This window comes from Ornithorhynchus anatinus, chromosome 4 (assembly GCF_004115215.2).
Source record: "Ornithorhynchus anatinus isolate Pmale09 chromosome 4, mOrnAna1.pri.v4, whole genome shotgun sequence".
In the NCBI taxonomy this organism is placed as follows: Eukaryota; Metazoa; Chordata; class Mammalia; order Monotremata; family Ornithorhynchidae; genus Ornithorhynchus; species Ornithorhynchus anatinus.
Window position 1 is genome coordinate 104,529,553 of NC_041731.1, and position 23,275 is coordinate 104,552,827.

General features: G+C 45.6%; 1 protein-coding gene across 8 annotated transcripts in view; it reads left to right on the forward strand.

Moving 5' to 3' along the window:
* TTLL7 (tubulin tyrosine ligase like 7) overlaps positions 1–23,275 on the forward strand; it is a 238,548-nt gene that overhangs the window by 49,322 nt on the left and 165,951 nt on the right. For 3 of the 8 annotated variants that reach the window (XR_003758890.2, XM_029063250.2, XM_029063254.2), the window contains exon 1: positions 20,514–20,763. The exons of 1 other annotated variant lie outside the window; for it this stretch is intronic. The gene's annotated coding sequence lies outside the window, so the exon portion shown is untranslated. Of the gene's footprint in view, positions 1–11,188; positions 11,307–20,513; positions 20,764–21,336; positions 21,358–23,275 lie in introns of those variants that run through there. 4 more of the 8 variants (XM_029063252.2, XM_029063255.2, XM_029063253.2 and 1 more) reach the window with 4 other exon arrangements.

Consider the following 23,275-nt stretch of genomic DNA (forward strand, 5'->3'; position numbering starts at 1 on the left):
TTGTAGTATGCAAGGAATATTATGTGAAAATTCCAAGGCCATCTGTGTTTACCTATTGATTTTCTGCCTACACACTTTCCTATGAAAACGCTACCACTAAATATTGCAATAGTGTAATTAATCCGGTGGAAAAAAGTGGCACTAATGTAAGCCTTTAAAATAGCAAATTCGCCAGAAAATTAGGCTGAGTGAAAAAAAAGACAGTTTCCTTGATCTAATTCGACTCCACCTGTGCTTTAAACATATTGAGACCAGTGGGAATTTAGCATTGCGCTAAATTTTGGTAGCTCGCTTTCAGCCCCTTTCCTTCACCACGTTAAAGACGCCATTTCTCATGCCCTTATAGGACTAGGGCTCTCATTTCTCCTGCTTCCTGAGACCTGCACCTAGGAGAAAGGGCAGGGGGTAGATAGTTTGTTTCATTATTCTGTACTTCCCCACGACCTGGTATCCACCCTGCTGCGCCCAATGGGTCTGGGAGTCAGACGGACCTGGGTACTAATCCGGTTTTGCTGCTTGTCTGCTGTGTGACCTTAGGCAAGTCACTTCACTTCTCTGTATCTCAGTTACCTCATTGGTAAAATAGGGCTCACAGTCTTAATCCCCATGTGGGACAGGGGCCCTGCCCAACCCAATTTGCTTGTATCCACCCAGAGTTTAGTACGGTGCCTGGCACAAAGTAAGCACTTAAACACCACATTAAAAACAAAACAAACACTAACTACTACACTACTGCTATTACTACCAGTGGAAGGGAAGGAGGGCAAGCAAGTGGTGCCTATCCCATGCCACTCCAGATTTCTTTTATTGCGGCAAGGAGGCTCAGAGCTACTTAGCCTACATAGCTTAAATTCAGTCAATCAATCACTGGTATTCATTGAGTGCTTACTGTGTGCACAGCATACAGCATAATACAAATGTGGTATTTATTGTACTGTACTAAGCGCTTGGAATGTACAATTCGGCAACGGTTAGAGGCAATCCCTGCCCAACAACGGGCTCACAGTCTATGCTATATTTAGTATATTTCACTATATGATTTTGAAAAATGTATTCCTAATGAACTGAGGTTTCACACCTTGGGAAGCAGCATGGCTTAAGTGGGTAGAGAATAGGCCTGGGTTCTAATCACTGCTCTGCCATGTGTCTGCTGTGTGACCTTGGGCATTCAATTCACTTCTCTGTGCCTCAGTCATCTCATCTGTAAACTGGGGATAGGAGTGTGGGCCCCATGTGGGACAGGGACTGTGTCCCACCTGTAGAACTTGTATCTACCCCGGTACTTAGCACAGTGCTCTGCACACAGTAAGTGCTCAATAAATACGATTGAATGAATAAGCAGTAATCTAAAAGCCCAGTAAAGCCTGATAATTGCCTAATAAACACTGGGATGACTTACTCAGTAGCTGGCTCTTGTAATTGATTTTATGAAAATACTAATTTCAAGGATGAGGTTCACCAACTCTAATTGAGATTGCAATCTGCACACTGTTCAATCGCTGGTACTTATTGAGTACTTACTGTGCTCAGAACACTGGATTAAGGGCTTGGGAGAGTATACTATGAGATTTGGTAGACAAATTTCCTGCCTTCAAGGAGTTTATGGTCTAAAATAAATTGGGGATATATGCATAAATGCTGTGAGGCTGAGGGTGGAGTGAATCCAAGTCCTTACATCAATCCAGTTGTATTTAGTGCACTTTTACCACGCGCAGAGCACTCTACTAAGCGCTTGGGAGAGTAAAGTACAACAGAGCTGTATTAAAGGATACAGATCCAAATGAAAGGGTGATGCAGAAGGGAGAGGGAGTCAGGGAAATGAGGGGGTAAGGCCTCTTGGAGGAGAGGTGATTTTTGTAAGTTTTGAGGGAGGGGAGAGTGATGTTCATTCACTAGCATTTATTGAGCACTTACTATGTGCAGAGCACTGTACTAAGCGCTTGGAATGTACGATTCGGCAACAGATAGAGACAATCCCTGCCCAATGACGGGCTCACAGCCTAAACTGGGGGGGAGAGTTCCAGGCCAGAGGGAGTTGCAGTAGAAAATCAGCAAGGTAAGGCATGAGTGGGAGAGCTGATTGAGTGCTTTTAAACTGAAGGTAAGGAGTTTCTATTTGATGAGGGGGTGGATGGGCAACCCCCGGAGGCTTTTGAGGAGTGGGGAGACATGGACTGAATGTTTGTTTGGAAAAATGATCTGGGCAGCAGAATGAAGTTAGGACTGAAATGAGGAGAGACAGGAGGCAAGGAGGTCAGCAAGGAGACTGATGCAGAGGTCAAGGCAGGATAGGATAAGTGCTTGGATCAGCGTAGTAGCAGTTTGGGTGGAGAGGGTGGTGGATTTTAGTAATGATGTAAAGGTAGAACTGACAGTTTGCTTTCGGCTAGAGTATGTGGGTTGACTGAGAGAGCTGAATTAAGGATAATGTGAAGGTTATGGGCCTGTCAGTCAGAGAGGATAGTGGTGTTGTCTTCGGTGATGGGAAAGTCGGGGGACGACAGGGTTTGGGTGGAAAGATGAAGAATTTTGTTTACTATTTGTTTTATTACTTAACAAACAAACCTCATTCCTTCCTCTTTCTCCATGCTCCCCTTTCCCTCCGCCGCTCTCGCTCCACTAACCCGCAACCCCGGATCTCTGCCTCTGTCCGCCTCCTTCGCTCTTATGCTCGAGCTGCTGAGCGCTGCTGCCGAAGGTCCAAGCACCAAGAAAACCTTATTCACTTCAACTTTATCCTTTCCTGCCTTAACTCTGCCCTCTCCTCCGCGAGGCAACTTCCCTCATTGCCGCCCGCGCCCATCACCCCTGCCAATTGTTCCGGACCTATATCTCTCTCCTCGGGCCTCCTGTTCCTCCCCCTCCTCCATCCCTGTAAACCCGTCAAAGGACAGGAACTGTCTCTATCTGTTGCCGATTTGTACATTCCAAGCACTTAGTACAGTGCTCTGCACATTGAATGAATGAATGATCTGGCCACCTACTTCATCATGAAAATTAACACCATCAGGTCTGAGCTGAGCTGGGCAGGTGGTCATCCAAATCATTTGGAGGTGGGCTTGAATATGCTTTATTGTTGTTTACTCCTGGTAGAGCCCAGCGTCTACACTAGGGGAGTAACCTTGATGGTAAGCCAAGTTGCTTGGAGGTGAGTTCAAATCGTTGGTGGCCCAACGACCTGGCCACCTACTTCATTACGAAAATGAATGCCATCAGGTCTGGGCTCCCCAAAGTCATCCCTCACCATTCCCCATCCCCCCAACTCTCAACCCTCTCCCCTACTTTTCCTTCCTTCCCAGCAGAGTATCCTCGGAGGAGATCCTCTCCCTCTTCGCAAGTGCCACCCCCTCCACTTATGCTTTGGACCCCATAATCTACAGCGTGGCTCAGTGGAAAGAGCACGGGCTTTGAAGTCAGAGGTCATGGGTTCGAATCCCAGCTCTGACACTTGTCAGCTGTGTGACTGTCGGCAAGTCACTTAACTTCTCTGTGCCTCAGTTACCTCATCTGTAAAATGAGCATTAAGACTGTGAGCCCCACGTGGGACAACCTGATTCCCCTGTGTCTCCCCCAGCGCTTAGAACAGTGCTCTGCGCATAGTAAGTGCTTAACAAATACCAACATTATCATCTCCTCCCCGTTCTCTCCCCCTCCCTCCAGGTTCATATCTCTTCCTGCCTTCAGGACATCTCCACCTGATGTCTGCCTGCCCCCTAAAACTCAACATGTCCAAATCTGAGTTCCTCATCTTCCCTCCCAAACCCAGTCCTCTCCCTGACTTCCCTATCACCGTGGATGGTATGACCATCCTTCCCGTCTCTCAGGCCCGCGACCTCGGTGTCATCCTTGACTCTGCTCTCTCATTCACCCCACACATCCAATCCGTCACCAACACCAGCCTGTCTCACCTTCACAATATCGCCAAGATCCTCCCCTTCCTCTCCATCCAAACTGCTTCCTTGCTGGTACAGGCTCTCATAATATCCCAACTGGATTATTGTGTCAGCCTCCTCCGATCTCCCTTCCTCCTATCTCTCCCCGCTCCAGTCTATTCTTCATTCCTCTGCCCGGATCATCTTCCTACAGAAATGCTCTGGGCATGTCACTTCCCTCCTCGAAAACCTTCAGTGGTTGTCTATCAACCTTTGCATGAAATAAAAACTCCTCACTCTTGGCTTCAAAGCTCTCCATCCCCCGGTCCCCTCCTATCTCACCTCCCTTCTCTCCTTCTACAGCCCACCCCGTACACTCTGCTTCTCTGCCGCTCACCTCCTCACGGTCCCCCGTTCGCGCCTGTCCCGCTGTCGACCCCTGGCCCACGTCCTACTGCTGTCTTGCCCTCCCTCCTCACATATGCCAAACTAACTCTCTTCCCCTCTTCAAAGCCCTACTGAGAGCTCACCTCTTCCAGGAGGCCTTCCCAGACTGAGCCCTCCTTTTCCCTCTGCTCTCCTCTCCTCCCCATTCCCCCTTCTCTTGCCCTCCCTTCCCCTCCCAATAGTACTGTGCGTATTTGTAAATATTATTTATTACTCCATTTATTTTGTTAATGAGGTGTATATATCTACAATTCTATTTAACTTGATGATATTTACACCAGACTACTTGCTTTGTTTTGATGTCCGTCTCCCCTGTTTAGACTGTGAGCCTGTTATTGGGCAGGGATTGTCTCTATCTGTGGCCAAATTGTACATTCCAAGTGCTAAGTACAGTGCTCTGCACATAGTAAGCACTAATAAATATGACAATGAATGAATGAATTGTGCTTTATAAACCCTCTTAAACCCTCCCCAATGTGAGTTCAAGTTCACTGAAGAAATAATCCGAGCCGTGGACCGTGTCAGGCAAGGAGAGGAGCTCTATAAATGTATTTTATGAAGGGGTACAGTCAAGATACAGTATGTCAGTTCATAGTATAATCTTCGTATCTGAAAGAGCAGATACGCAATTACTCCTCCTCTTCCCTTTTCTTCCTTTCTGTAGTTTACTGTAAGCTAAACGCTTGGTGGATGGTTATAAATTGGGCAGAGAATGTCTCCTAATTCTGTTGTATTGTACTCTCCCAAGTGCTTAGTGCTCCGCATTTAGTAAGCGCTCAATAAATACCACTGATTAATTGACTGAGAAACAGTGGCTTCCCCACACAGCATTCATGGTCTAAGAGAGAGGGAGAGCAGTTTATTCCCATTTTTCAGATGAGGAAACTGAGGTCCAGAGAGGTTAAATGACTTACCCAAGGTCTTCCTGATGATGATGATGAGGGTATTTGTTAAGCTCTTACTATGTGCCAGCACTGTTCTAAGCGCAGGGGTAGATACAAGGTAATCAGGTTGTCTGTCCCACATGAGGCTCATAGTCTTAATCCCCATTTTATGGATAAAGTAACTGAGGCATTGAGAAGTGAAGTGACTTGCCCAAAGTCACACAGCTGGTAGGTGGCAGAGCCACCTCTGACTCCCAAGCCCGGGCTCTTTCAGCTAAGCTGGGCTGCTTCTCTGAATTCATTCATTCAAGTGTATTTATTGAGCACTTACTGGATGCAGAGCACTGTACTAAGCACCTCAAAAGTACAAATCAGCAACAAATAGAGAAAATCTCTGCCCACAGTGGGCTCACAGTCTTAGCAGGCCAGGGGCAGAACTGTGATTAGAATCCGTGTCACCTGGCTTTCAGCCTCATGTCCTTCCCACCAAGTCACAGTTCTTCTAACTTCCTCTTCAGCTGGAATCTGTCAGTGATTAGGCTCCAAGCACCTATAGTTCATGTTGCCTTTGTTTTTGTATTTTTCTTTCTTGGACCTGGGGAAGGAATAATAAAAATAATAATGGTGGTATTTGTTAAGTACTGACTATGTGCAAAGCACTGTTCTAAGTGCTAGGGGGATACAGGGTAATCAAGTTGTCCCACGTGAGGCTCGCAGTTAATCCCCATTTTACAGATGAGGTAACTGAGGCACAGAGAAGTTAAATGACTTGCCTACAGTCACACAGCTGACAAGTGGCAGAGCCAGGATTCGAACCCATGACCCCTGACTCCCAAGCCCGGGCTCTTTCCACTGAGCCACACTGCTTCTCTATAAATCCAAGTGTGTACTTGACATAGAAGGGGGAGAGAAGGGATAAGAATAGGAAAAGTTGACATTATTCAATCACATCAAAGCAAAACAGATATGCCTCCGTTCTGACTTCCAATATTCTGCGGACATGCCTGAATATTAAATGTGAATAGAGGCCAGAACACTTAATGGGAAGGCCAAATTAGAATAATTCCAATTGCTACTGATATCTCTCCAGTCTAATCTGTGCTTGGGGAAATACCCTTCTTCACATAATTTCAAACTTTGATTCATCGGACAAGTTCCTCAGAGTCACGGCGTAGGAATCTCTACGGTGATTCAAGAGCCACGATCTTAGCATCTGGTATTCTTGCGTCGCTTCCATGGAATTTTTTTGGACGTTAAATGACTACTCGAAGTCAATGCCAAGCAGATACTGGAATCAGATTTGGTGCCATCTGTCTCAACTGTGCTCTGATTGGGTAGTTCGTGCTATTTTCCTCTTTCCTCTTTGACACGTTAGTCCCTCCTCTCTTTGCTTGGCACCCGTTCTACCCTCTGAGTCTGCCTGAAACATTTTATATAGTTGGGGATTTCAGTGAGAAGTTCTGAAGGAAGACTTCTTTTCATTTCTGGGGTCAGGGTTAAAGAATAGACTAAAGGAAAGTTGAATGGTGACTTATCTTTTGAGCTAGGACCGGAAGGAAGTTCAGATCACCAATCCATTTTGTTCACTTTGACTGGAAGGCTGAATCCGACTGAGACATCAGATCCAGCTTGGGAAGCATTATGGCCGAGTGGAAAGAGTTTGGCCTGAAAGAGGACCTGAGTTCTAATCCTGGCTCTGCCACTAGCCTGCTCTTTTACCCTGGACAAGGCACTCGACTTCTCTGTGCCACAGTTTCCCCTCAGCTAAGCCCTCTTTTCCCCCGCTTTCCCTCTGCTCTTCCCCACTCCCTTCCCTTCCCCTCAGCACTGTGCTCGTCCACTCATTCGTATATATTTTTATTACCCTATTTATTTTGTTAATGAGATGTACATCCTCTTGATTCTATTTATTGCTATTGTTTTTGTCCCTCTGTCTCCCCCGATTAGACCGTAAGCCTGTCAATGGGCAGGGACTGTCTCTATCTGTTGCCAATTTGTACATTCCAAGCGCTTAGTACAGTGCTCTGCACATAGTAAGTGCTCAATAAATACTATTGAATGAATGAATGAATCTGTAAAATGGGGGCTAAATACCTGTTCTCTTTCCAGCGCCTGGCACGTAGTAAGTACTTAACAAAGATCCCCACCATCATCCTATTTAGACTGTGAGACCCATTTAGAACAGATGCCATGTCTAGCCTGATTATCTTGTCTTCACCCCAGTGCTTAATACAGTGCTTGGCACATACTACGGACATTATTGATGATGAGAATTTTCTATCAAGGCAGGCACCTAACTTGAAAAGCAGCATGGCCTAGTGGAAAGAGCACGGACCTGGGAGTCAGAGGACCTGGGTTTTAATCTCCTCTCTGCCACTTGTCTGCTGTGTGACCTTGGGCAAGTCTTCCCTCTAGGACATGCCGCTTCATCCTTCTGCATGGCAACCAACAGCAATACAGGCAAAAGACACAGTGAAATGCAATTTGAGCCAAGCATCACGACTATTGATTCGAGAAATAACAGAAGCTAAAAGTCCTTTGGGGACCTCGACAGAAGCAGCGTGGCTCTTTCTTTGCAGAAGGGACGGAGCGTGGTCTAGTGGAAAGAGCAGAGGTTTTGCAGGCACAGGAATGGTGTTCGACCCTCAGCTCCGCCATTTACCTGCTCTGGGACTTTACATAACACTTAAATTCTCTATGCCTCAGTTTCTTCATTTTTAAAATGGGGATTAAATCCTACTCTCTCCTACTTAGACTGTCAGTCCCATGTGGGACGGGGACTGCGTCCAGCCTGCAATTTGAACCAAGCATCTTGACTATTGATTCGGGAAATAACAGAGGCTTAAAGTTCTTTGAGGAACTCGGCAGAAGCAGAATTGCTCTTCCTTTGCAGAGGAGACAGGGTATGGCCTAGTAGAAAGACCGGAGGCTTTGGAGTCATGGGACCTGGGTTCGACTCCCAGCTCTGCCATTTACCTGCCCTGGGACTTTGGAAAAACACTTAAAATCTTTATTCCTCATCTTCTTCATTTTAACACAGGGATTAAATCCTACTCCCTCCTTCTTCCTTGGAGCTCCATTTGGGACAGGGACGGGGTCCAGCCTGAATATGTTGGATTAACACAGAACTTGACACATAATAAGTGCTTAACAAGCACCATAAATTAAACAAGTCCTATGCAGCCTGAAGCCAGAAGTGGGGCCTCAGACAAGACAAGCCCGCCATAAGTGATCACAGGCATCATGGCTGGTCGGCGTGCGATGGAGCGAAATCCACATACCGGCATTTTCAATGATATTTAAAACCACTGCATAGTAATAACTGCAATGCCTGCTTTAGAATAATCTAAAGTCAGCGTGGCCTAGTGGAGAGCGCTCAGGATTGCGAATCAGGAGTCCTGGGGTTCAAGTCCAGTTCCGCTTTTGGCCTTCTGTGTGATCTTGGGCAAAACAGTTCACTTCTCTGAGAAAAACAGCTAACCTTCCGGGCCTCTTTCCACCTCTGTAAGGTGAGGCTAAGATACCTGCTCTCCTTATCTCGTAGATTGTATGTCCCATGTTGGGCGGGGGTTGTGCCAGATCAGTTTATCTTGCATTTAGCCTAAGGCTTTGGCAAATAATAAGTACTTCTTTATAATAGCACTTCTTACTTACACTACTATATATATATATACACACATCCCAACCCCCTCCCCCGTAAACACACACCCATACATACTTATTTCTCTTGCACTGAAGGGTGTTGTATACTCAAAATACCCCAATATTAAGGAAAATTCACATCCTAACAGTAGCTGCTTCTGACTCCATGTGCATGTGCAAACACCTCTCTCCTCTCTCTCTTCCTCTTTGGCCTCTCTTTTTCTGTCTCTCTCCTCTTTGTCTCTCTCTTTCTCTCTCTCTGGCTCTGCCTGTCTCTTTCTCTCTCTCCCTCACACAAACCCTCACCCACAGATGGCCAAACAGTGTCTTCCAACACTGAGGTGGGCATACTGATCCAAGCAGGTTTGTTCTTTCATACAAACTTTCTTGAAACCCCTAACATTCTAAACAAAACTTGTCAGGGCAGAACTGAGTGTATATATAAAATCAAAGGCACATGGATAGGTCCAAAACTTCTAATTTTTCTTTTTGCATCTCTCACTCCAGGTATCTTCTCTTTTTCTCACCAGGATTGGGTACTCTATCCACATTAATAGTGGGGCAGAAAAGATGCCTGCTGGGTCATGATGTTATGGTCAAACATGGGCATTCTGCTGCGGTCAGTTCAGCTGTAAATGAGTCCTAAGGGTAACAACGAAAACCTCTGCCGACCCTCTACGCCTCTGCCTGCCTCCTGCTTATTATCCCCCAGACCCCAACAGGGCATGACTGGTGGGGAGGACCAGCAGATGTGAATGGGGGAGGACCAGCAGGTGTGAATGGCACTGTGCAAACCACTATCACTAAAATCAATACCGTCCCACAGGTTCTTGGTCCAGTTGTCTTAGGGCCTTATGCTACTCTTGATGGGATAGTCCTCCCATAACCCCCCAGTGGCCCCCTTGGCCTTTGTCCTCTGAAACCTTCCCACGCTGAAGCTTCCCATGCTGGGAAGCAGCGTGGCTCAGTGGAAAGAGCCTGGGCTTCGGAGTCAGAGGTCATGAGTTCGACTCCCGGCTCTGCCAGTTGTCAGCTGTGTGACTGGGCAAGTCACTTCACTTCTCTGGGCCTCAGTTACCTCATCTGTAAAATGGGGATTAACTGTGAGCCTCACGTGGGACAACCTGATTACCCTGTATCTACCCCAGTGCTCAGAACAGTGCTCTGCACATAGTAAGTGCTTAACAAATACCAACATTATTATTAACCCAAGCAATTTATCTTTTGGTAGACTGTTGGAGAAACTCCAGATTTTTTTTTTCAATCCATTGGCCAAATTACTATTCCTACTTCTAATGATAATTGTAACATCTAAGTGCTTACTATGTGCCAAGCACTGGAGATCGTGATCATTTACACCAGCACTTACTACCTGGTTTCTCCTCTTGCTCCTTCTACTGAGGCTAAAGAAAGGAGATTTTTATCTACAAAGCAAGGCTTATCCTACACTGTGGACCACGAAGCCTAAGACATGGGCCGTCACGCTAGCACAATATGAAGCTAGGCCAAGACTGCAATGATTCCTCCGGGGGAGACTCCAAAGCACTTTTTATCTCCAGTTGCTCCAGTTCAAAAGATATTTAAAGAGAAAGACCAGTAGCAACACGAGGACAGTAAGACTAAGCTTAGAAACAGCGTGGCCTAGCGAATAGAGCAGGGGCCTGGGAATCAGAAGGAACCTGCTTCTAATCTCAGCTCTACCGCTTGCCTGCTGTGTGACCTTGGACAAGTCACTTCACATCTCTGTGCCTTAGCTACCTCATCTGTAAAATGGGTGTTAAAACCATGAGCCCCACGTGGGACATGGACTGTGTGCAACCTGAGTAGCTTGTATCTAGAACAGTGGCTGACACACAGTAAGCGCTTAGGAAATGCCCTAAAAAAACTAAGGGCACACACCAATATTTTATAACATTCAAAAACCCAGGAAAGAAAGGTACATCTTAAATAAAATCAATAAATCAATCAGCAGCATTTATTGAGCACCCTCGATGTGCAGAGCACTGTATTCTTCCCTTGGGAGAGAAGAACAGAATTAGCATCTACAATTTGGCCTAGACTCCGCCCTGCCTTTAGAGTAGGCAAAGAAAATAAGGCAGGGGGCTGAGAGTTGCTATCAGAAGCAGAAGCAGAGGCCTCTTTGGCTCCACCAGACCCCCTCGATCCCCTCCGACGTAAAAGATACTACATCATAGTAGGGGCTAGGTAGGCCATTATCTAGGTAGGCCATTATACACCTACCCGGCTTATTCTCTGAGGTGATTCAACTTCTCAGGCCAGTAGCCAAGGAACTCGCCTTGGTGACTAAACTTCTGATTATAAATTGATCCTTTTAAGAAGCTTTCAAGCCAAAAGGGAGCTTTTATTCAATTTCTCCCGTTAACGCTGTGAACCCGAAGCTGTTTTTGTCTGAAGAGGTTAATGGGCGGCCACCATCAGCATCACTGTTACGGCATCACCGGTATTAGCCTTAATGCTTTCTGACTGGATGGATGTAGTTATTCTGTGCTTTTAGAGTTGTTTTTAGTGTAAGAAACAATTACTTTTAAAAGTTCAAGGACAACATGCCAGAGCATCTCGAGACCATAAGCTCGTTTATGGGCAGGGAATGTCACTGTTTATTGTTGAACTTTCTCAAGTACCTAGTACAGTAGTCCGCACACAGTAAGCGCTCCATTAATATGATCGAACGAATGAATAAATAGAGCACAAGATAGGCCAAATGGTTTCCTTCATAATAATTGAGGAAATCTGTGCGTTATTCTTCAAATGCCGTAAAATCGTTTTCAATCTGTAGTGACTCCACGAACATACCCTCTCCAGAGTGTCCCATATTCTGCGGTAAACTCGTTTTGGTTAGTGTTTCTTAGTGGAGAAAATGAGCGCTGTGAGACCAGCTAAAGTCAGTTGTCCCCTGCTTTAATAAGGCCTTAAACTGCCTCAGGTGAAAAGTAGTAAGAATCTAACAGGGCTCACCGATCACCATTACAACTGAGAGCCTGTGGGCAATGGATGAGAGAGGTAATTGCCTCTGGCCTCTGATTCTTAAGCTGCTTTCCTTACACACCCAAGAGCCTTGTGAGTGGAGGTATAAATAAGAATCTGAGTGATGGTTTTCTAGACCACCCTCACTTAGGTGGAAAGGGACACTTGATTGTTAACATTTGAGAGGAGTTACCAGTTGCCTGGCTGACTAGGAAGCTAGTCAGTCAACACGGACTAGTACAAAAAAAGTCTGGTGAGATGTTCCATTGTGCTCTAATGTGCCCTGCTTTTTAATAGGAGCCAAGAAGAGTTGTTGAGCAGAAAGAATTATTCACCGAACTATGTATGAGTCACAAAAACTGAAAAGTCATCCTTTTGGCACTGAAACTCTGGCCATGAAATAGGGTCTTACGGTTAAAGAAATCTTTTTATAGAAATTCTCAGAGAAACATCTGTATGATTCCTCCCTTAGGCAGTAATGGAATTATGGGCAGTGGAATTAAAAGGGAATTTAAAGACCCGGTGCTCAGGATGATATGATATGCTGAAATTTCCATGATCACCCTTAATTGTCCATTTAAGAGTCCAAATAACTTTTATTTCCACAAAGACATTTCACATTGCATTGTCCTAGAATTTTTTTTCTGGAATAGGAAAGTCCATTCTTTATATGGGCAAATAAGGTCACTTTCGTCTACACCTATTCCTTTTTCCTTCCTGTGCTGTAGTGGTCTGTCCCTTCTCTATTTTTTCTCATTTTCCCAACTCCTGTCCGGACTGATTTTTGCTTGTGCAAACACGTCATGATTTTGGTTAGTTTGTTATCTTTGGCCATAGTTCTTCCCCATCCCTGAGCATTCATTTGTTGCCTTCATCCTTTTAGCATGGCTTAGTGGAAGGAGCATGGGCTTGTGAGGGAGACAGCTTGGGTTCTAATCCCAGCTCTGCCATTTGCTTGCAGTTTGATCTTGGACAAGTCACTTCTCAGTGCCTCAGTTTGCTCATCTGTAAAATGGGGATTCAATGCCTGTTCTCTTTCCCATGATGACTGTGAGCCCTACATGGGGCAGGTACTGTGTCCTACCTGATTGTCTTGTATCTACCCAGTACTCACAATACAGTGATTGGTACATAAGAAGCTCTTAACAAATGCTGCAATAATTGATATTATTAATGATTATAATAACAGTGGTATTTGGTAAGTGCATAGTATGTGGCAAGCACTAAGTGCAGGGGGTGATACAAGATAATGAGGTCAGACACAGTCCCTGTGTCACATGGAGCTGATGGTCCAAGAGGGAGGGAGTACAAGCATCCCCATTTTCCCAAGGAGGAAACTGAGTCACAGACGTTCTGTGACTTGTCCAAGGTCACCCATTAATCCTCTGGCTCCCTGATCTTTCCATTAGGTCAAGCTGTTTCTGTTATTGCTGTTATTACTATCATTATTATTAGCTCTCTCACTTTTTCCTATAAGACTTTGCTCCCTGTTCCTTAGCAAGTTAAGAACAGTGACACTGATGGGCTTCTGCCTTGATTACTTTTCCTTTTCGTGATTTTTTTTCTTTCGTAACTGTTTGAGTCTTCCTCCTCGGTCCTCCGTGTCTTTGCCTTTCTTTCTCACTACAACGGGATCCTTTATTGCTCACGTCCTTGCTCCCTTTCCATCCTCTAAGCTGGTCATGTCAGTCAATCGTATTTATCGAGACCTTACAATTCAGTCACATTTATTGAGCGTTTAGTATGAGCAGAACACTGTACTAAGTGCTTACAATGTGCCAAACACTTCACTAAGCGCTTGGAAGAGTACAATATAACAGGCCCATTCCCTGCCAACAACGAGCTTACAGTCTAGAGGGGGAGACAGACATTAATAGAAATAAAGAAATTGAGGAAATGAATGTAAGTGCTGCCGGGGCTGTAACTCTGATGCTCTAATGGCATAGCATGTGGCGAGGTCCGTGCCAGAACACAGAGGAGATTGAGCATGTGTGACGTCTAGTACAACAGCCTGCTTCAAAACCCCAGGCACTGGATGTGGCAGAACTGTTCAGTAAGCGTATGCCATCTTTCTGGGCCTGGCCAACCAAGAATCTAAAAATGTGGGGATAACACATTACAATTAAATGCCTTTTTAAATTTTATCATGAGGCCTCTCCCAAGTGCTTAGTATAGTGTTCTGTACACAGTAAGCACTCTATGATTTTTTTTAAAAAATAGTATTTGTTGAGCACTTACTATGAGCTAAGCACTCTATTAAGCACCGCGGGAGATGCAAGATAATCAGGTTGGACACAATCCATCCCACGTGGGGTTCGCGCTCTTGATCCCTATTTTACAGATGAGGGAACTGAAACATGGAGAAATGAAGTGACTTCCCCAAGGTCACACAGCAGACAAGTGGTGGAGCCGGGATTAGAATCCAAGTTCTTCTGATTCCCAGTGCTCTTTTCACTAGACCATGCCTAGTGAAAGCAGAAAGTGAGAAGCAGCGTGGCTCAGTGGAAAGAGCACGGGCTTAGGAGTCAGAGGTCATGGGTTCTAATCCCGGCTCAGCCGCTCGCCAGCTGTGTGACTTTGGGCAAGTCGCTTAACTTCTCTGTGCCTCAGTTACCTCATCTGGAAAATGGGGATTAAGACTGTGAGCCCTGCGTGGAACCTGATTACCCTGTATCTACCCCAGTGCTTAGAACAGTGCTCGGCATATAGTAAGCGCTTAACAAATACCAACATTATTATTATGCTGCTGCTTTATATTTCACAATAATTCATGATACTTTGGGTTAGGTGGTTTATGCATACCATCAAATTTCATGCTATGTCCTGTGAGTTTCTTATGCTTTCTGGTGTTTTCAACACTATCGAGTTTTCTTGAATGATTGTCAAAGCCACCCCTTAGAAACACATCTCAAATCATACTGTTCTGTAAAATAACTTAGTGCGTGTGAGGAAATGGTGTAGGTGAGGTGTGGACCCAAGGAAGAAGCGATCACTAGATCAGTTGAGCGCTTACTGTGCGTAGAGCACTGTAGACATGTTCCTGACAATGAGTTTATAATCTAGAGTGGGAGGCAGACATTAATATTGCTCAGGAAATTACCAATAAATTAATTACGGAGTGGAGGGGGATGAATGTCCTGGAACCTAAAGTAGAAAGCAATTCACTACATTCCCTCATCTGAGAGCTCAGGGATTGTATTCTCACAAATCCCCATTTTAAGGAACGCCTGCACGGTAGAACTCCTGGTGTCTGACGCCACACATGTTTGCACAAGCTGTTCCTTTTGACATCGTGGCGTTCTCTATTTAAATGGTATTGCGTTTTTGGGTGAGCCTTCCCTGACTACTTGACACTGTTTTAATCGAATGGCTAATGAAATCACACATTCTGACAGAACAGCAGACAGGTGGCCGGTGAATAGAGCATAAGACTGGGGGTTAGAAAACCTGGGTTCTAGTCCTGACTCTGCCACTTCCCTGCTTTGTGACCTTGGGCAAGTCACTTAACTTCTCTGAACCTCAGTTTTCTCATCTGTAAATTGGGGATTCAATACCTGTTCTTCCTTCCCTTTAGACGGTGAGTCCCATGTGGTTGCCTATCAACCTCCGCTCCAAACAAAAACTCCTCACTCTAGGCTTCAAGGCTCTCCATCACCTTGCCCCTTCCTACCTCTCCTCCCTTCTCTCTTTCTACCGCCCACCCCGCACGCTCCGCTCCTCCGCCGCCCACCTCCTCGCCGTCCCTCGGTCTCGCCCGTCCCGCCGTCGACCCCCGGGCCGCGTCCTCCCACGGTCCCGGAACGCCCTCCCTCCTCACCTCCGCCAAACTGATTCTCTTCCCCTCTTCGAAACCCTACTTAAAACTCACCTCCTCCAAGAGGCCTTCCCAGACTGAGCTCCTCTTCTCCCTCTACTCCCTCTGCCACCCCCCTTCACCTCTCCGCAGCTAAACCCTCTTTTTTCCCTTTTCCCTCTGCTCCTCCACCTCTCCCTTCCCATCCCCACAGCACCGTACTCGTCCGCTCGACTGTATATATTTCCGTTACCCTATTTATTTTGTTAATGAATTGTACATCGCCTCGATTCTATTTAGTCGCCATCGTTTTTACGAGATGTTCTTCCCCTCGACTCTATTTATTGCCATCGTTCTCGTCTGTCCGTCTCCCCCGATTAGACCGTAAGCCCGTCAAACGGCAGGGACTGTCTCTATCTGTTGCCGACCTGTTCATCCCAAGCGCTTAGTACAGTGCTCTGCACATAGTAAGCGCTCAATAAATACTATTGAATGAATGAATGAATGAATGTGGGACCGGGAGTGAGTTCATTTATTCAATCGTATTTATCAAGCGCTTACTGTGTGCCAAGCATTGTACTAAGTGCTTGGGAGAGTACATTACAACAACAGACACATTCCCTGCCCACAGTGAGCTGATCTGATTTTAGCACAGAGCTGGGCACATAGTAAGCAGCAAGATGTAGTGGATAGAGCACAAGCCTGGGCATAAGAAGGACCTGGGTTGGCAACCCTGCTCTGCCACTTGCCTGCTGTGTAACCTTTGGCAAATCCCTTCACTTCTCCGTGCCTCAGTTACCTCGTCTGTAGAGTGGGGATGAAGTGTGCGAGCCCCATGTGGGACGTGGACTGTGTCCAACTTGATTGCTTCGTATCTGCCCCAGGGCTCAGAGCAGTGCCCCGAACATGGTCAGTACTTAAGTACCATTAGAAACCTCCAAAAAATACTTTTATACCATTATTCACACATGGATAGAATGGATAAAATGATGCTGGGGATGTAGGAAATGCCCTCCAGACAATATGTTTAAGAATAGAATGTGATGCAGTGTCATAAGAAGCCCACATGATGTCACGTCAAAGTACGTGAACGGTCAGACAGAATTTCTTTAACGCAAGGTTCCCGAAGAGGTCCCGAGAGGTCAGGGAGAGGGTTGGGTTCCCATTGATTCTGTTCATTCATTCAATCGTATTTATTGAGCGCTTGCTGTATCCAGAGCACTGTACTAAGCGCTTGGGAGAGTACAATTGTGACTTTGGGCAAGTCACTTAACTTCTCTGTGCCTCAGTTACCTCATCTGTAAAATGGGGATGAAGACTCTGAGCCCCAAGTGGGACAACCTGATCACCATGTGTCCTCTCCAGTGCTTAGAATGGTGCTTTGCACATAGTAAGCGCTTAACGAGTGCCATCATTATTACAGTAATAAACAGGCACATTCCCTGCCCACGGCGAGCTTACGGTCTAGAGTGGAGGAGGCAGTTATTAATATAAATAAGTAAATTATAGCTATTCATTCAATAGTATTTATTGAGCCCTTACTATGTGCAGAGCACTGTACTAAACGCTCAGAATGTACAATTGGGCAACAGATAGCTATGAACATAAATGCTGTGGGGCTGGGAGCGGGGAACAAATAAAGGGAGCAAGTCAGGGCGACACAGAAGGGCGTGGGAGAAGACGAAATGGGGGCTTAGTCAGGGAAGGTCTCTTGGAGGAGATGGGCCTTCAATAAGGCTTTGAAGGCCAGGGGAGTAATTGTCTGCCGGATTTGAGGAGGACGGGTGTTTCAGGCTAGAGGCAAGACGACGATGAGGCGTCCACGGCGAGATCCATCCTCTGGTGATGGATCTTTTCACGGGTCTTCTTTCCCTGTGCCCCAAAGGTCCGGAAGGCTGGCAGTTGGTAGCTGCTTCTCCTTAGAGAAGCCGCGTGGCTTAGTGGAAAGAGCCCGGGGTTGGGAGTCAGAGGTCGTGGGTTCTAATCCCGTCTCTGCTGTGTGACCTTGGGCAAGCCACTTAACTTCTCTGTGCCTCAGTTCCCTCATCTGGAAAATGGGGATGAAGACATGGGACAACCTGATTACCTTGTAACTACCCCAGCGCTTAGAACAGTGCTCGGCACATAGTAAGTGCTTTACAAATACCATCATTATTATTTATTATTATTCTCCTGCCACAGTTCTATCATAGCTGCCAACTCAGCCCCCATCCCAAAAGCTTCTGTCCCCCGTCCTCCTTAAGCTTGCCAAGCATGAACAACTTCACCGGTGCTCAGAGAATCAGATAGGGCCAAAGTGGTCATTATTAGTAATAATGTTGGTATTTGTTAAGTGCTTACTATATGCAAAGCATTGTTCTAAGCGCTGGGGGAGATACAGGATAATCAGATTGTCCCACGTGAGGCTCAGAGTCTTAATCCCCATTTTCCAGATGAGGTAACTGAGGCACAGAGAAATGAAGTGACTTGCCCACAGTCACACAGCTGACAAGTAGGCAGAGCCAAGATTCGAACCCATGACCTCTGACTCCCAAGCCCGGGCTCTTTCCACTGAGCCACGCTGCTTCTCAATAGCAACAATATTAATAGCACCAATATGATTCAAAACAGTTTTTAATAATAATGTGGGGTATTTAAGCGCCTATTATGTGCCAGGCACTGTACTAAGCGCTGGGGTAGATACAAGCTAATCAGGTTGGACACAGTCCCTGTCCCACATGGGGCTCACAGTCTTAATGCATATTTTACAGATGAGGTAACTGAGGCGCAGAGAAGTGAAGTGACTTGCCCAGGGTCACACAGCAGACAAGTGGCAGAACTGGGATTAGAACCCAGGTCCTTCTGACTCCCAGGCCCGCAAATCAAGTACTGGGTTCATTTACTAATCTTCAGATTATATTCTGCTGTCCTCTACACTTCAAGTGCAACAATTCGTAGCAGGTGGCCTAGTGGAAAGAGCACAGGCCTCGGAGTCAGGGGACCTGGGTTCTCCTCCTGGCTTCTCCAGATGTGACCTTGGGTAAGTCACTCCACTTGTCTGTGCCACAGTTCCTTCCTCTGTAAAATGAGGATTAGTACTGTGAGCCCCACGTGGGATATGGACTGTGTTCAACCTGTTTAGTTTGTATCTATCCCAGTGCTCTGTACAGTGTTTGGCGCGTCAAAAGTGCTGAACAAATGCCATGAAAAAAATAAGGTAATTTAATGGATTTCAGGGGCAATGAGATTCTTCACTGGAGATTCCTTATGGATAGTGATCGTATCTACCTAATAAGCAGCGTGGCTCAGTGGAAAGAGCCCGGGCTTGGGAGTCAGAGGTCATGGGTTCAAATTCCAGCTCTGCCACTTGTCAACTGTGTGACTGAGGGCAAGTCACTTCTCTTTGCCTCAGTTACCTCATCTGTAAAATGGGGTTTAAGACTGTGAGCCTCACGTGGGACAACCTGATGACCCTGAACAGTGCTCTACACATAGTAAAGCACTGTTCTAAGCACTGGGGGATACAAAGTGATCAGGTTGTCCCGTGTGGGGCTCACAGTTTTTTAACCCCCATTTGATAGATGACGTAACTGAGGCACAGAGAAGTTAAGTGACTTGCCCAAGGTCACACAGCTGACTAGCGGCGGAGCCGGGATTAGAACCCGTGACCTCTGACTCCCAAGCCCGCGCTCTTTCCACTGAGCCACGCTGCGGATAACTGTAGAATTTTTTAAGCACTTACTATATGTCTGGCTATTGTGTCCTGGTTGTATTGTATCCTGCTTGTATTATCCTGAGTACTGTATACTCTCCCAAGTAGTATAGTCTCCCCCGCAGTAAGCATACAATAATGATTGTTGATTGATTTGATTGAATTAAGGGGAGCTTCCAGCCATTTAGGGGATAGCATGCCCCATTTTCCTAGTGCATTCTTTATTTTTAGAGAGAAAGTTGTGTGCTTTTGAGAGGGCATTAGTTTTTGGGGGCACCGAGATCCATTTGGTAAATTACTTCTGCAAGGATTACTCCCGGGCTATTCGAATCAATCAATCAGGGGTATTTATCGAGTGCTTAGTGTGTGCAGAACGCTCCACTAAGTGCTTGGGAGAGGACAATACAACAGAGTTGGCAGATGCTGAATGTAAACACTGGACAGTTGCTGAGGACTCTTTGTTTGATAGCAGTTGTGTAATTGAATTAAAAAGGTTCTTTGATTTGATGGTTGGACCCCTTCACTGTCACCATCAAATCACATCAAGTTCTCACATACTCATGGTACTGGGCTCTGGGCTAGTCGTAGCCAACTTACCGAAAGTACAAAGCGCACTTTGTATACGCCGGGCTGTGTGACACAAACACGTGACAAAGGCCTAGCAAGGCATAATGATATAAGGTACGATCTCACTGAACAAAGGAACAAAAACTAGAATATTGCCATTTCCTCTTGTATTGGATTCTTCTGATTCTCAGAGTTGGCTTTGACATCCTCCCTCAAATCGCCTCAGTCCATCTCTCTGTCTCCCACTCTTTCTGCTACCCACATGCCGGGGAAGCGTTCCTGGAGGCTACTCGTACCTGAGAGCTGAGATTAAATCCCTCTCCTTTTCAAGCCAGATGAGCAAATCTCCCGCTGGTGGAATCCTTTTAAACGGCCCCCCAGCAATACTTTGGAAATGGTTAATCAAATGGCACTTAGAGAAATGAAACCCACTAAATATCTTTCGCTCGGAGAGCCTATGGAGCCAGAGAAAAGGAGACAGAAGTCTCTGTGTTCCGAGGCTGAGTCCTTCCATTAAACCTTTTAATTTGAGCACATAATGAGCAGTGCCATTGTGTCACTGGGCTTTATTGTTATCCCAGTTGTTCTAGATGATGTCAGCCGGGTAACCGACCAAACAGCTGGGCAGCTTGAAGTTCAAATTCTATTGGGCACTGCCTTGTCAGACAGCTGAAAGCAAAGATTAGCTTTTCTATGGGGGCTTTGGGAGGTAATCAAAACAACTCCATTGCGTTGAGATAGAAAATTGAGGGGTTGATTGTTTATGATCATTTTAGAGTGTGTCAAGTTTTGGTCAGGACAGGGATTTTAATGCCGGTTTCTGGAGAGGTTTCTAACAGTTTTCCCAGTGGTGATGCTCCTGTACAGATCCAGAGTCTGCAGGTATTTATTTAGTTTACCATTTAGTAAGCCAGATCGTCCCAGTGAGTCACTGGAAGGTGAATTAGCCTTCTGGCTTCTAGATTATGGCTTGAAACATTATTTTTCTACTTTCGTAAGGAACTGAAGAGTTACTTTCATGCAAACCTTGACCATTTGCTCCCTTCTCGAGTCATGTGGGATTAGAGCCAAATTCAACTTATCGAAATGCGGTGTACCGTAAGAATATTAACTCTATATTTTCATTGTTAGTAGCGCCTCTGGTCATTTTGTTGACCACATAATCACCAAGAAGAGGAGAATGTAAGAAATGCCTTTGCTGTTCAAGGCCCACTGTCTTCCCAGACCAGTACTGTATTTCTGTCTTTGGCAACTTAGAGTGCTTCGAGAAGCCACGTTAGCGCTTATGCCCATCTTGTTGTTTAGAAATATTTATGCCCATCACTTTTTCCCATCTCCACACCTGATTATTCTGTAGTAATTCATTATCGACCACTCATCCATGAATTCATCCAAAACCCTTTCGATCCATCTGATATTTTCTGCCTGACCTACTTAATAGTGACACTGACTCTGCAGAAAGAGGACATTTATCGGGTAAGAGAAGGGGAGAGCCCTGATTTCTGGATTTTTTTTTTAACCTTCTGCCAATACTTGCTATTTTACTTCATCCCTTGCCGAATTGTCCATTCCAAGCGCTTAGTTCAGTGCTCTGCACATAGTAAGCGCTCAATAAATTCTTGATTCTATTTATTTGCTATTGTTTTAATGAGATGTTCATCCCCTTGATTCTACTTATTGCTATTGTTTTTGTCTGTCCGTCTCCCCCGATTAGACTGTAAGCCCGTCAAAGGGCAGGGACTGTCTCTATCTGTTACCCATTTGTACATTCCAAGCGCTTAGTACAGTGCTCTGCACATAATAAGCGCTCAAAAATCCTATTGAATGAATGAATGAATGCTATTGAATAATCCCCCTTCAGGTAAATCTACAATCTCTGTGGCTTAATGAGAAACAACAGCTCTTTGTGGGCAGGGAATGTGTCTGTTTGTTGTTGTGTTGTACTCTCCCAAACGCCAATATAGTACTTTAGAGAAGCAGCATAGTTTAGTGGATAGAACCCAGGCCTGGGAGTCAGAAGGTAATGGGTTCTAATCCCAGCTCTGCCTCTTGTCTGCTGTGTGACCTTGGGTAAGTCACTTCACTTCTCTGGGCCTCAGTTACCTCATCTGTCAAATGGGGATTGAGACTGTGAGCCCCATGTGGGACAGGGACTGCGTCCAACCCGAATTACTTGTGTCCACCTCAGTGCTTGGTACAGGGTCTGGCACATAGTAAGCACTTAACAAATGCCAAAGTTATTATCATCACTTTGCACACAGTAAGCTCTCAATAAATATGATTGAAAGAATGAATGAATGAAGAGCTGCCTGACGCCAGTGTCCCTAGTTTTAAAATACCTCTCCCTCTTTAATATTTTTCAATTATGTAATGAATAGCAGTTGGGTGGGACACATAAACCCACTGAGAACCTCATATCAGATAGACAATGACTCTTCCCCCCTTCAAAGCCTTACTGAAGCCACATCTCCTCCAAGAGGCCCTTCCCGACTAAACCATCCTTTCCCCTTCCCCACTCCCTGTGCCACCCTGATTTAATAATAATAATAATAATTATGATATTTATTAAGTGCTTACTATGTGCCAAGCACTGTTCTAAGCGCTGGGGGAGATAGAAGGTAATCAGATTGTCCCACATGGGGCTCACAGTCTTCATAGAGAAGCAGCGTGGCTCAGTGGAAAGAGCACGGGCTTTGGAGTGAGAGATCATGGGTTCGAATCCCGGCTCCGCCACTTGTCAGCTGTGTGGCTGTGGGCAAGTCACTTAACTTCTCTGTGCCTCAGTTCCCTCATCTGTAAAATGGGGATGAAGACTGTGAGCCCCACGTGGGACAACCTGATTCCCCTGTGTCTACCCCAGCGCTTAGAACAGTGCTCGGCACATAGTAAGCACTTAACAAATACCAACATTATTATTATTATTCATCCCCATTTTACAGATGAAGTAACTGAGGCTCAGAGAAGTTAAGTGTCTTGCCCAAGGCCACCCAGCAGAATAGCAGCAGAGCCGGGATTAGAACCCATGTCCTCTGACTCCCAAGCCCGGGCTCCTTCCATTAAGTCAAGCTGCTTCTCTGCTTTGCTCCCTTTATTCATCCCCTGCTCCCAGCCCGACAACACTTATATCCATATCTCTCATTTATTTATTTATATTAAAGGCTGTCTCCCCCTCTAGACTGTAAGCTCGTTGTGGGGAGGGAATGTGTTCGTTTATTGCTGTACTGTACTCTCCCAAGAGCTTAGTACAATGCTCTGCACACAGTAAGCGCTCAATAAATATGATTGAATGAATGAATAAATGCACTACTTATGTTTTCCACCTGCTAGTGAAGAAGTTTCCTTCTGTTTATTTTGAATTGCAGTGGGTACATCTCATCCTAACATTGTGGAATTT